This window comes from Oncorhynchus tshawytscha, linkage group LG03 (assembly GCF_018296145.1).
Source record: "Oncorhynchus tshawytscha isolate Ot180627B linkage group LG03, Otsh_v2.0, whole genome shotgun sequence".
Taxonomy (NCBI): Eukaryota; Metazoa; Chordata; class Actinopteri; order Salmoniformes; family Salmonidae; genus Oncorhynchus; species Oncorhynchus tshawytscha.
The window spans coordinates 13,571,196-13,584,012 of NC_056431.1; positions in this window are offsets into that span (position 1 = coordinate 13,571,196).

Consider the following 12,817-nt stretch of genomic DNA (forward strand, 5'->3'; position numbering starts at 1 on the left):
ACAGGACACACCGGGTTGTGAAGGTGTACTGGAGACCTGGTGTGTATAGCCGGCATCAAATCTTCAGGAACTCTAACACAAGTTTCAGGCTGAGTACGAGGAACTGACACAGGTGGCATCGGACAGCTAACACGCTCCTCAGGGCGAATGCCGTGCATACTACGCCAAACCAACAGCTCTCTCTCTACTCTGTCCAATAACTCCTCAACATTCTCAGACGCACACCTCAACTTCGCCGACTGCTCTGATTCCATCCATGGCTCCTTACGGTAAACAAGGGGAGTTGGCTCAGATCTGACTCCTGACTCTGCCCCCCCCCAATACACAATACATTTTTGGGGTTGCCTCTCGGGCTTCCAGCTGCTCTGTCGTGCTAGCTCCTCATAATGCCGCCTCTCTGCTTTCGCTGCCTCCAGCTCTGCTTTGGAATAAACATTTAAAGCAGTACGAATTCTGATCTAATGAATATTATTGGGCTAGTAACTTCTCAACACTCCTCCCCAACACTATTTTCCAGACACTTCTTACTAAAAGCTGAATAAAAGCAATAATAAACTTATGGAGCTCTAATTTTAGGCACGTGGTTTAACCACTTAGTAAGGCTTTGTTCACAGTAACATGTGTCTGGCGTATGTGTTTGTACAGCCACTGTGGCTGCCTCGTTCTCACCTGAACTAACGGCGCAGTCCGGCAGCTCAACATGTCAGGGAGAGACAGAGGTAGAGGCAGAGACTAAGGCAGATGCCGGGGCACAGACAGAGACTGAGACAGAGGGAGAGACGGAGGCAGAGGCAGAGACTGAGGCAGAGCGAGAGATGGAGGCAGGAGCAGGGGTCAATATAACACCCAAACTGCTGTTAGAATTACACCAACAATATACTGCTAATATCAATGGACGCTAATCAAAGATATTGTTGCAACCAATTAACTAGTCAATGAAATGTACAAAACACTACAGTGTTTTCTGTAAACACTCAGCAAGATACTGCACTAGAGCTTTCCCACCTGATACAGATAGCGTGACATCAGATGAACATAATATTTAACTCATAATTCTGATGCAGCTAGTACTGGGATCACACACAAATCAAACATAGCACATGAAAGAGTAGTGATGCATCTGACAACAAAATGACTGTGAGTCTATGTGCAATCTGGTTGCAATTCCAGAGAAGAAAAGTGAAATGAAATTTTACTACCTGGACATTTTGTAATGACTCAAAGGCTCCTGTTGGGAACACTAAGAACAAAACAGACATGACAATCTTCTTCTAAAGTTGAACAGAATCACGCAACCATCTCTCCTTTTCTCGTAGCCAGACACGGGGTGGCTGGGAACATGACATAACACACATATATAGGCCACAGGCAAATACACAGTCTGTTTCCCAAATGTCACACTGTTTTCTAGTGCACAACTTTTGACCAGGGCCCAAAGGGCTTACCCATAGGGTCAAACGTAGTGCACTGTGTAGGGAATAGGGTGCCATTTGGGATGCTTCCAAGGATACACATGAGTTATATACTAAAACATGCACTCTTACACATTTGACTGTGTGATGAGAGTGGTGTGGTCAAGTTTGAGCCTATACTGGATAACAATCTATTCACTGTTGTATTCAACAACAATCTTCCCATTGTTATTCACTGATTGTGACTGATGTTATTGAATTGATCACATTTTCACACAAATGAAATGAATACCCCTTGAGAGAAAACGCCAGGGCCAAAACACCAAGGGCAAGTTTTTTTGGCAACCTTCCACACTTAGAGGTTTAGTTCTCCGCAGTGAGGAAAGGAAACCATTCCCGTTTGTATGAATTACGCCTGATGGGAGACAGATATACTCTGTTTAGATATTTTTTAAACTTTTTCATTGAGGTTAAATAACATATTAAATAATTTGTATTATTCTCAGTATGATACTAATCATTACAAAAATATTTAAAACCAACATATTAATTTCAGTCAAGATTACTGTCATTACCTAAATGTTTGCCTTCAAACAACCAGCCAGAACAGATGGAAAGTGTTTGTTTTGGTACAAACATTTGGCAAATTCCTAGACACCAAAACATCAAGTGTACTGAACTTGTTGTACTTTTAGATGTAACATAGAGAGAGGAGGGGAAGACAACAGAGAAAGAGCGAGAGGAGAGGAGAGAGAGAAAAAGAGACAGAGAGAGAGAGAGAGAGGAGAGGAGAGAGAGAGAAAGAGACAGAGAGAGAGAGAGAGAGAGGAGAGGAGAGAGAGAAAAAGAGACAGAGAGAGAGCGAGAGGAGAGGAGAGAGAGAAAAAGAGACAGAGAGAGAGAGAGGAGAGGAGAGAGAGAAAAAGAGTCAGAGAAAGAGAGCGAGAGGAGAGGAGAGAGAGAAAAAGAGTCAGAGAAAGAGAGCGAGAGGAGAGGAGAGAGAGAAAAAGAGAGAGAGAGAGCTGCAATTCAGTTCTGTATGCTGCAATTCAGTTCTGTACATGAACTTCTGTATCCTGACTCCATCTACCCCTCAGGATCTAATGGCTAATCCATCCTTGCTCCTTCATATGGCCTTAATGCTATACCTCAGCACAGAAGGCCCATAATACCAACTTGAATATGAAATGGGCTATAACATCAAATATGAAAAGCAAAAATGGCTTGTTAGAGCCTAGATCTGCAGAGTTGAATATATTTAAAAGAGGATCCGTAAATACATCAAGAAAACAAAGTGGTAAAAAAGATATTGTCCAAGAGCAGTCAGCTTGCTTGGGTTATGGAAAGCAAGGAAAGCCCCAGGAATTTCTGCCACTAAGTTAAACAAAAGGGGAACAGGGCCAGGCACAAACATGTGGTTACTGTTGTAGCCTGGCTCTGGACATACTGATGTATAGAATTACCCATTTAACAACATTACACATTCTCTGTAGACACAGCTCACCTTTCCACTTCATTTTACCAGAACTCCAAAATATGAGACAACCCTATATTTAGTTACAGTGCATTCAGAAAGTATTCAGACCCCTTCCCCTTTTCTATATTTTGTTACTTTATTGCCTTATTCTGCAAATGTATTAAAAATAAAAAAGTATTCAGACCCTTTGCTATGAGGCTCAAAATTGAGCTCAGGTCCATCCTGTTTCCATTGATCATTCTTAAGATGTTTCTACAACTAGATTGGAGTCCATCTGTGGTAGATGCAATTGATTGGATATGATTTGGAAAGGAAGCCATGAGGTCGAAGGAATTGTCCTTAGAGCAACAAGAGGATTGTGTTGAGGCACAGATCTGGGGAAGGGTACCAAAACATTTCTGCAGCATTGAAGGTCCCCAAGAACAAAGTGGCCTCCATCATTCTTAAATAGAAGAAGTTTGGAACCAGAGTCTTTAGAGTCTTCCAAAGGACAACCATCTCTGCAGCATTCCACCAATCAGACCTTTAGTGTACAGTGGCCAGAAGGAAGCCACTCCTCTGTAAAAGGCACATGACAGCTCTCAGACCATGAAACCAAGATTGAACTCTTTGGCCTGAATGCCAAGCGTCACATCTGGAGGAAACCTGGCACCATCCCTACGGTGAAGCGTATAGTGAATTTAAATACCAATGCATGTCATTTAGTATTTAGCTGTGCCCATTGCCTTTTGGCTACAGGTACTCATTCTATATCAGAGATGGTGTCAATTCAATTACAATGACATAACTTAATTACTGAATTGAAATGGAATCAACTCCAACCCTGGTCTACTGTACACCGGTTTAACCTGTGACCTCCACAGCCCTGTGGAGCCAGCTGATACTGCAGACAGTAGCCTTCACTCTCTCTGGGGCGTGGTCCCAAATGGCAGCTTATTCCCTGTATAGTGTACTACTTTTGAACAGAGACGTTTTGGGTCCTGGGTGTACCTTCGATCTGTGGGAGCTAGTGCTGCACAGTGGGGTTTATACATCTAAATCTCTACATGTGTCAGTGATTGTGGTTGGACTAGTAGACGGCCTGCGCTGAACAAACTCTCAGCAATGTCGCCCTGTCATCCCTCTGCTATGCTATTTGACATGCCCTGCAGGGGAGAGAGCATTCTGGAGAGGGGGAAAGTATGTGTATCTATTTACATATTGTAGTCCAAGTGGAAAATACTCTTATTTGGTCGGCTTGGTCCACTTATATATTTAAATAATATGTTTCTCATGGAAAGGAAATGTCTCTGTTTTGGTCCAGTGCATCAGGGGCAGACTGGAACAAAAATTCAGTCTTGGCATTTTAGCTACACCAACCCACATCACTGTGTGCACACTCTGTCTGTCTGTCTGTCTGTCTGTCTGTCTGTCTGTCTGTCTGTCTGTCTGTCTGTCTGTCTGTCTGTCTGTCTGTCTGTCTGTCTGTCTGTCTGTCTGTCTGTCTGTCTGTCTGTCTGTCTGTCTGTCTGTCTGTCTGTCTGTCTGTCTGTCTGTCTGTCTGTCTGTCTGTCTGTCACTCCTAAGCCGTGGGAAGGGGGGGCGCAGAATAATTGTTTTTGCCCGTGCTACAGATGGCTATATCAGTCAGCTAATACAGGGCTAGTAAAGGTCCCGTGCGTTACTTTTGTTGGAAAAATAAAAGGTCATACTTTTATTTTTAATTATTACATTTTTGGAGGAGGGTGCTGCAGCATATTAAGGAACTGGCAGTACATCTGTGTCTCTCTGTTTTCTTCCTACCTCCTGCACCCACCTCTGAGCTGTCTTTGCTAAGCCTAGCATCCTTTCCCACGGCACTGGCACCAGAAGACCAGGGGACCACACTGCCTGTGCTGGGACCAGCAACATCCTAGTTGTGAATGAATAAACATATTTATTAGAAGAAGAAGAAAGGTCACTGAATACATGCCTAATAGGTGACCATTTGCTCATAATACCTTATAAAAGCCTAACTACTTACATTGAAAATATTACTGCCTGGCTATCATAGATGTCCCCCCCATCTTAAGGGTTAATTACTATGACATAATATAGAGCCAAAATATCAATAAACTGGCAGTACGTGTCAGTGTGTGTCTCTCTCTCTGTGTTTTCTCTCTATGTAAACTACACTTGACTACTGCAGCAGCACCTGAGCTGTCTGGGCTGTTTCAGTGCATTCGGAAAAGTATTCAGACCCCTTGACTTTCCACATTTAGCTACTTTCCCCTCATCAATCTACACTCAATACCCCATAATGAGAAAGCGAAAATACATTTAGATTTTTTTGCAAATTAATTTAAAAAAATAAAAAACAGAAATACCTTATTTACATAAGTATTCAGACCCATTGCTATGAGTCTTGAAATTGAGCTCAGCTGCATCCTGTTTCTATTGATCATCCTTGAGCTGTTTCTACAACTTGATTGGAGTCCACCTGTGGTAAATTCAACTGATTGGACATGATTTGGAAAGGAACACACCTGTCTATATAATGTCCCAGAGTTGACAGTGCATGTCAGAGCAAAAACCAAGCCATGAGTTCGAAGGAGTTGTCTGTAGGGCTCCAAAACAGGATTGTGTTGCGGCACAGATCTGGGGAAGGGTACCAAAACATTTCTGCAGCATTGAAGGTCACCAAGAAATAGAAGAAGTTTGGAACCACCAAGACTCTTCCTAGAGTCTCTTCCTGAATGCCAAGCGTCACGTCTGGAGGAAACCTGGCACCATCCCTACAGTGAAGCATGGTGGAGGCAGCATCGTGCTGTGGGTGTGTTTTTCAGCAGCAGGGACTGGGAGACTAGCCAGGATCGAGGGGAAAATGAACAGAGCAAAGTACAGAGAGATCCTTGATGAAAACCTGTTCCAGAGCTCTCAGGACCTCAGACTGGGGCAAAGGTTCACCTTCCAACAGGACAATGACCCTAAGCATACAGCCAAGACAACAGAAAAGTGGCATCGGGACAAGTCTCTGAATGTCCTTGAGTTGCCCAGCCAGAGTCCAGACTTGAACCCGATTGAACATCTCTGGAGAGACCTAAAATAGCTGTGTAAATAAAATAAAATGTTATTTGTCACTTGTGCCAACTGCAATGCTTACTTACAAGCCCTTAACAAACAATGCAGTTCAAGAAATTGAAATTGAGTTAAGAAAATATTTACTAAATAAACTAAAGTTAAAAAAATATATAAAAAGTGACACAATAAAATAACAATAACGAGGCTATATACAGGGGGTACCAGTACCGAGTCATGTTGCAGGAATACAGGTTATTCGAGATGATTTGTATATGTAGCTAGGGGTAAAGTGACTATGCATAGATAATAAACAGCGAGTAGCAGCAGGTGTCAATGTAAATAGTCCGGATGGCCATTCCTCATCCAACCTGACAGAGCTTGAGAGGATCTACAGGGAAGAATGGGAGAAACTCCCCAAATAGAGGTGTGCCAAGCTTGTAGCGTCATACCGAAGAAGAATCAATGCTGTAATAGCTGCCAAAGGTGCTTCAACAAAGTACTGACTAAAGGATCTGAATACTTATGTAAATGTCATATGTCAGTTATTTTGTGTCTATTTTTTGCTTTGTCATTGTGGGGTATTGTTTGTATATTGATGAGGGAAAAAAATATTTAATCAATTTTAGAATAAGGCTGTAATGTAACAGAATGTGGGAAAAGTCAAGGGGTCTGAATCCTGTAAGCCTAGTATCACTGGGACCAGTAGAAGAGGGGACCACACTGCCTGTGCTGGGCCCAGCAACATCCTAGAGTAACGCTTTATTTTAAGGGTCCAAAATAAACCGTTAAAACTAGAAAAATATACAAATGTTTGTAACAAAACTAAAAAAGTATTTACAAGCAAAACCAGCCATTACCACATTTGTAAATGTTAGTAAGCTAGTTATTCACACAGGTATATGTATTTCCTTTTACATCCTGTGTTGTGTGCTTGTTCCTTTACCAGGAACTGCAGGAATGTCTACCAATGGCATGTCCATCTTTTTGTGAGAAATTACACTGGTCACGCAAAACATTTATAAAGTATTTATAAAGTATAAATAACGGTCACTTTAGATTAGGGACTGCAAAAATACTTTACTAATGATTAGTCAGTGGTGTTGTGGGCATTGGGTATACTCACTTCTTAATCCCCACTGATGCATATCAAAGTAGTATAGTTGAAATATATGTTGTTTCAATTAATGAGGCCAATGGAAAAGATCAGAATGTTTATTATTTCTTCACAATTTAAACGCAGCAATTTCTGTTTTGACTAAGTGACTGACAGAGACTCAGAGCGGGTCACACTCTCTTGATGATGCGCATTTGACTTTGAATATGAATTTGTGCCACTTCAGCTCAGCCAATCAGAAAACCGTGCCGGCCCATTTTTTTAGGAGGGCCGGCTGTTGTCCACATTAGGCAAATGCTAAAAATAGATGATTTTGACCACGGAGAAATAGAGCAAAAGTCATTAAAAAAAAAGGCCCATTATTTTATATGTACAGTGCTTTCAGAAAGTATTCACACCCCTCAAAGTTTTCCACAATTTGTTATGTTACAGTCTGAATTTAAAAGTATAAAATGTCGATTTTTTTTGTTGTAACAGGCCTACACACAATACCCCATAATGTGAAAGTGGAATTATGTTTTTAGATATTTTTTTCTAAACAAATGAATTACAAATGAAAAACTGAAGTGTCTTGAGTCAGTATGTATTCAACTAATTTGTTATTGCAAGCCTAAATAAGTTCAGGAGTAAACATTTGCTTAACAAGTTACATAATAAGTTGCATGGACTCACTCTGTGTGCAATAATAGTGTTTAACATAATTTTTGAATGACTACCTCATCTCTGTGCTCCACTGTAAGGTCCCACCTTTGAGTAGTGAATTTTAAACACAGATTCAATCACAAAGACCAGGGAGGTTTTCCAATGCCTTGCAAAGCAGGGCACCTATTGGTAGATGGGTAATAATTTAAAAAACAGACATTGAATATCCCTTTGACCATGGTGAAGTTATTAATTAGGCTTTGGAGGCTGTATCAATACACCCAGTCACTACAACGATACAGGCGTCCTTCCTAACTCAGTTGCCAGAGAGGAAGGAAACTGCTCAGGGATTTCACCATGAGGCTAATGGTGACTTTAAAACAGTTACAGATTTGAATGGCTGTGATAGGAGAAAAATGAGGATGGATCAACATCATTGTAGTTACTCCACAACACGAACCTAATTAACAGGGTGAAAAGAAGGAAGTCTGTACAGAATAAAAAATATTCCAAAACATGCATCCTGTTTGCAACAAGGTACTAAAGTAATAATACAAAAAATGTGGCAAAGCAATTAACTTTTTGCCCTGAATACAAAATGTTGTGTTTGGGGTAACACATTACTGACTAACACTCTCCATATTTTCAAGCATAGTGGTGGCTGCATCATGTTATGGGTATGCTTGTAACCGTTAAAGACTAGAGAGTTTTTCAGGATAAAAAAGAAACAGAATAGAACTCAGGACAGGCAAAATCCTAAAGGAAAAGCTGCTTTCCACCAGACACTAGGAGACAAATTCACCTTTCAGTAGGACAATAACCTAAAACACAAAGCCAAATCTACACTGAAGACAGTGAATTTTCTTGAGTGGTCGAGTTACAGTTTTGATTTAAATGTACTTGAAAATCTATGTTGAGACCTGAAAATGTTTGTCTAGCAATGATTTTTGAAAAATAATAATTGGCTAATGTTTCACAATCCAGGTGTGGAATGATCTTAGAGACTTACCCAGAAAGACTCAGGTCGCTGCGCAACCCTTTTTCTTAATTTCACCCATTCATTCTTTATATATCCAGAACTCCCAATCCAGGTTTATTTCAGTAGTAAAATATTTACCACCTGTTTTGGTTGTTGTGATGATGTGGTGTACTAAGCATGTGTGGACCATTATTTGTTGTCTCCTCCTATCTATCATGAAGACTTTATGGATGTATTTTATGAAACAGGTGCTCTGTGGTTGGATGTGACAGGCCTCTCCCTCTCCAGTCTTTAGTACCAGCCTGGGCGCTTTATACTTTATGTGTCACCCTCACGTCAGCTGAAGATCAAAGAGCTCAGAGGGCGTTGCCGTGGTGATGGTGGCTTGAGGTGGTTTTCGGGGCCACCTGTGTTTGTGTGAGAGCATGTTCTCATGGACAGTGTGTAATGACCTGCTGAATGAAATCAATCTTCTCCAGAGTCGGCTACATTAACACACCAGGTCATCTGCAGGTCCCAGGGACTCACACACAGACAGACATTCACATTCCCGTAGCGTGAGACAACAGGATGCTTTCTGACTCAACACCCTCTCTGTGGCCTCTATCTCTCACTCTATCCATCCATATTTCTCTCCATCTCCCTCACCAGCTCTCTCAACTTTTCTCTCACACATACACCCAGTAGTCTCCCCCTTCTCTCTCCCTCTTTCTCTCTCTGTCTCTCTAATGCTCCAGATTCCGACTACTTGCTCTCTTTGACCACCCAGAGTTTTGTGTAGGGAGGTGATGACTAAACGAGGCTCTGCTTGAGTGGCAGACATAGGTAGCAAGAGAGAGAGAGCGAGAGCGAGAGAGAGCAAGAGAGTGTGAGGGAAAAAGAGAGACAGAGCGGTAGAGAGAGAGAGAGACAGAGAGAGAGAGAGGAGAAAGCGGAGAGATTGCCATGGAGGTCGACTGGTCGCGTTGGAGGCAGGAGCGGGTGTTGGCATGTCGAGAGCTGAAACACAGAGTCAATAGTTGCAAGAGGAGAACTTTGTAGTGAGAGGCAGGCAACGCTAGTAGAGAAACAGTTAAACGTGGTAATCAAAAAACAGAACCAATCTGGTGTATTTTCAAAAGTATGAGAAGCAGATATTCTTTCTGGCAGTGGTTGGAAGGGACATGTCCCGCTGAGTTTCCTGTTTAGATCAAAGAAGCAGTAGATACTACATATCTGACTGAGGGCCTAGACTTCAATTAGACCAGGCTGCTTCTGGCCATCATGGCCCTGAATTGAACAGTCAGGTGGAACTGATACATGTGTGTGTGTGTGTGTGTGTGTGTGTGTGTGTGTGTGTGTGTGTGTGTGTGTGTGTGTGTGTGTGTGTGTGTGTGTGTGTGTGTGTGTGTGTGTGTGTGTCACGCTCGTTGAAAGGAATGGACCAAGGCACAGCGTGGTAAGCGTACATTTTAGTTTATTTATAACTTATATTTACCAAACCAAATAGAGACATAAAAAGTCTCTCTAAGGTCAGGGCGTGACAGTACCCCCCCACCCAAAGGTGCGGACTCCGGCCTGAACCCCTGAACCTATAGGGGAGGGTCCGGGTGGGCATCTATCCGCGGTGGCGGCTCTGGTGCGGGACATAGACCATGCTCCACCTCTGGCTCACCCCACTTTGGTGGGAGGGAGGAGATGTATAGGCAGCCTGGTGCATGGGGCTGCAACAGGGCTTACCAGGCTGGGGAGACATACAGGAGGCCTGGTTCTGGGAGCAGGCACAGGATGAACTGAGCTGTGGGGGAGCACTGGAGATCTGGTGCTTATCCCTGGCACCTCTCTTCCAGGCTGAATGCCCACTTTAGCCCGGCACGGGCGGAGCGCAGGCATAGGACGCACTGAGCAGTCACAGCGGAGACAGGATACCCTGGGCCGAAACGGAGCACCGGAGACCAAGAGCGCTGAGCTGGCACAATCCGCCCTGGCTGGATGCCCACTCTAGCGTGGGACTTGCGGAGAGCTGGCTCCAAGCGCACCGGGCTGTGCACGCGCACTGGAGACACTGTGCGCTTTACCAGTACCACGCTCCTTGCGGTAAGCACGAGGAGTTGGCTCAGGTCTATAACCTGACTCCGCCAATCTCCCCGTGTGCCCCCAAATTTTTTGGGGGGGGGGTGCCTCTCGTCCCTGCTTCGATGACTTGCCTCCTCATACCGTCGCCGCTCCTCCTTCGCTGCCTTTAATTCCTCCTTTGGACGGTGGTATTCCCCAGCCTGCCTCCAGGTTCTTTTACCGTCCAGGATTTCCTCCCAAGTCCATGAGTCCCTTTCTCCACACTGCTTGGTCCTTTTGTGGTGGGTAGTTCTGTCACGCTCGTCGAAAGGAATGGACCAGGGTGCAGCGTACATTTTAGTTTATTTATAATGTCGCCAACAAAACCAGAAATAACACACGAACGTCAAGCTACGTAGTGCTCGCAGGCCACTACACATAGACAACTACCCACAATCACAGGTGGGAAAAAGGGCTGCCTAAGTATGATCCCCAATCAAAGACAACGATAGACAGCTGCCTCTGATTGGGGACCATACTCGGCCAGAAACAAATAAATAAAGAACATAGAATGCCCACCCAAATCACAACCTGACCAAACCAAATAGAGACATAAAAAGGCTCTCTAAGGACAGGGCGTGACGGTATGTGCGTGTGCGTGTGTGTGCGTGTGTGTGTGTGTGTGTGTGTGTGTGTGTGTGTGTGTGTGTGTTTAACCAACCTGATCCGACAGTGCCAAAGGCATAAGTCTTAAGATATGTAATAAAATCCATAAATTGCACTATGGAAGGCTGCAGAATGGTATGGCAAACAGGCCACAGAGAGAAAATGAAAATCACTGACAGAGAGAGACAAAGAGAGAGCGAGAAGGTGAGAAAGGGTGAGAGAGGTTGCCATAATGGGAGTTACTCAACAATTAATATACTGTAAATGTTGTTCCAGTAATATCACTCTGATTATAATAGAATGTGAGCAATGGATTTTAAATGAAAGCCATTTAACTTGATGCTAAATGTAAATAAGCTCCATAAAGTGGACCAACAGTTCATGCAGAAAATACTGTATTTGCAGCTGCCCTTAAAAATATTTTTACATATTTATGTTCAGATGACCTTCTGAACCAGCTCTTTAAAAATGTCCACCATTTACATGAATGGCAGTTGAAGAATTTGGAGAAACATAGTATTAATTAGTATTAATTGTTTCCAGCATACGTCGCTTGTTTAAAATGTGACTACATCATCTATTTAAGGCACTAGTCTAGTTCAGCATCTCATTAAAACCCAATACCGTACCTGTGCTTGTCTCAGACCTGGGTTCAAATACTATTTGAACTCTTTCAAATACTTTCAGCTTTTGCTTCAGCCTGCCTGGAGTGCCTTTTGGGCAGGTTTTGGCACTATTCTATTGGTTTCATTGAGCCAGGCAAACTCAATCAGGCACAGCTTAAGTATTTGAATTGATTTCAAATGGTATTTGAACCCAGGTCTGGCTGGTGTTAATGAAAAAGGAACACTATGCCTGAGTAGTCTAAAGGAAATGAGGCAGACAGCAAACTCTCCTCACAGGCTCAATCAACCCAGAAATTAATCACAGGTTGAATTAGTGGACAGGCCCGATACAATGATGTAATAAGTCTGAAGTTGGACCTGATGTTAAAGATATATAAACATCCTGATGATAGCTTCTCCTTCATGTGAAATGCAGCATCACATTCCCATCCCAGGCCAGGGCAACAGGAGGAGAATGAGAGGAAGCCTGCATGGCCCTCTTAAATGCTATTTAATCACTGCGAGCAAGGCCAGGCGAGCCTCAGCAGCAGCCCTGCCATGCAGCACTTACTGACTTACGAACTCTATACCTTTCTTTTTCTCTTTATCTCACCTTAATAATTGAGAGGAAGACGTGTGATGAATGTGTTTAATAACTGGAGGAAATCAGAGCACTTAGGCAGCCCATCAATCTCACGGTACAGGGGTGGAAGAAGACCAGAGCTTTCCAAATCCTTGAGATCTGGCAAGTGCTTTTTGGAGAGCTTTACCCAGATACGTAGAGACAAATTGTGAGGGAGGGAGGGATGGAGGGAGCAGTAGATAGAGAGAGAGTGGGAGAGTGAGAGA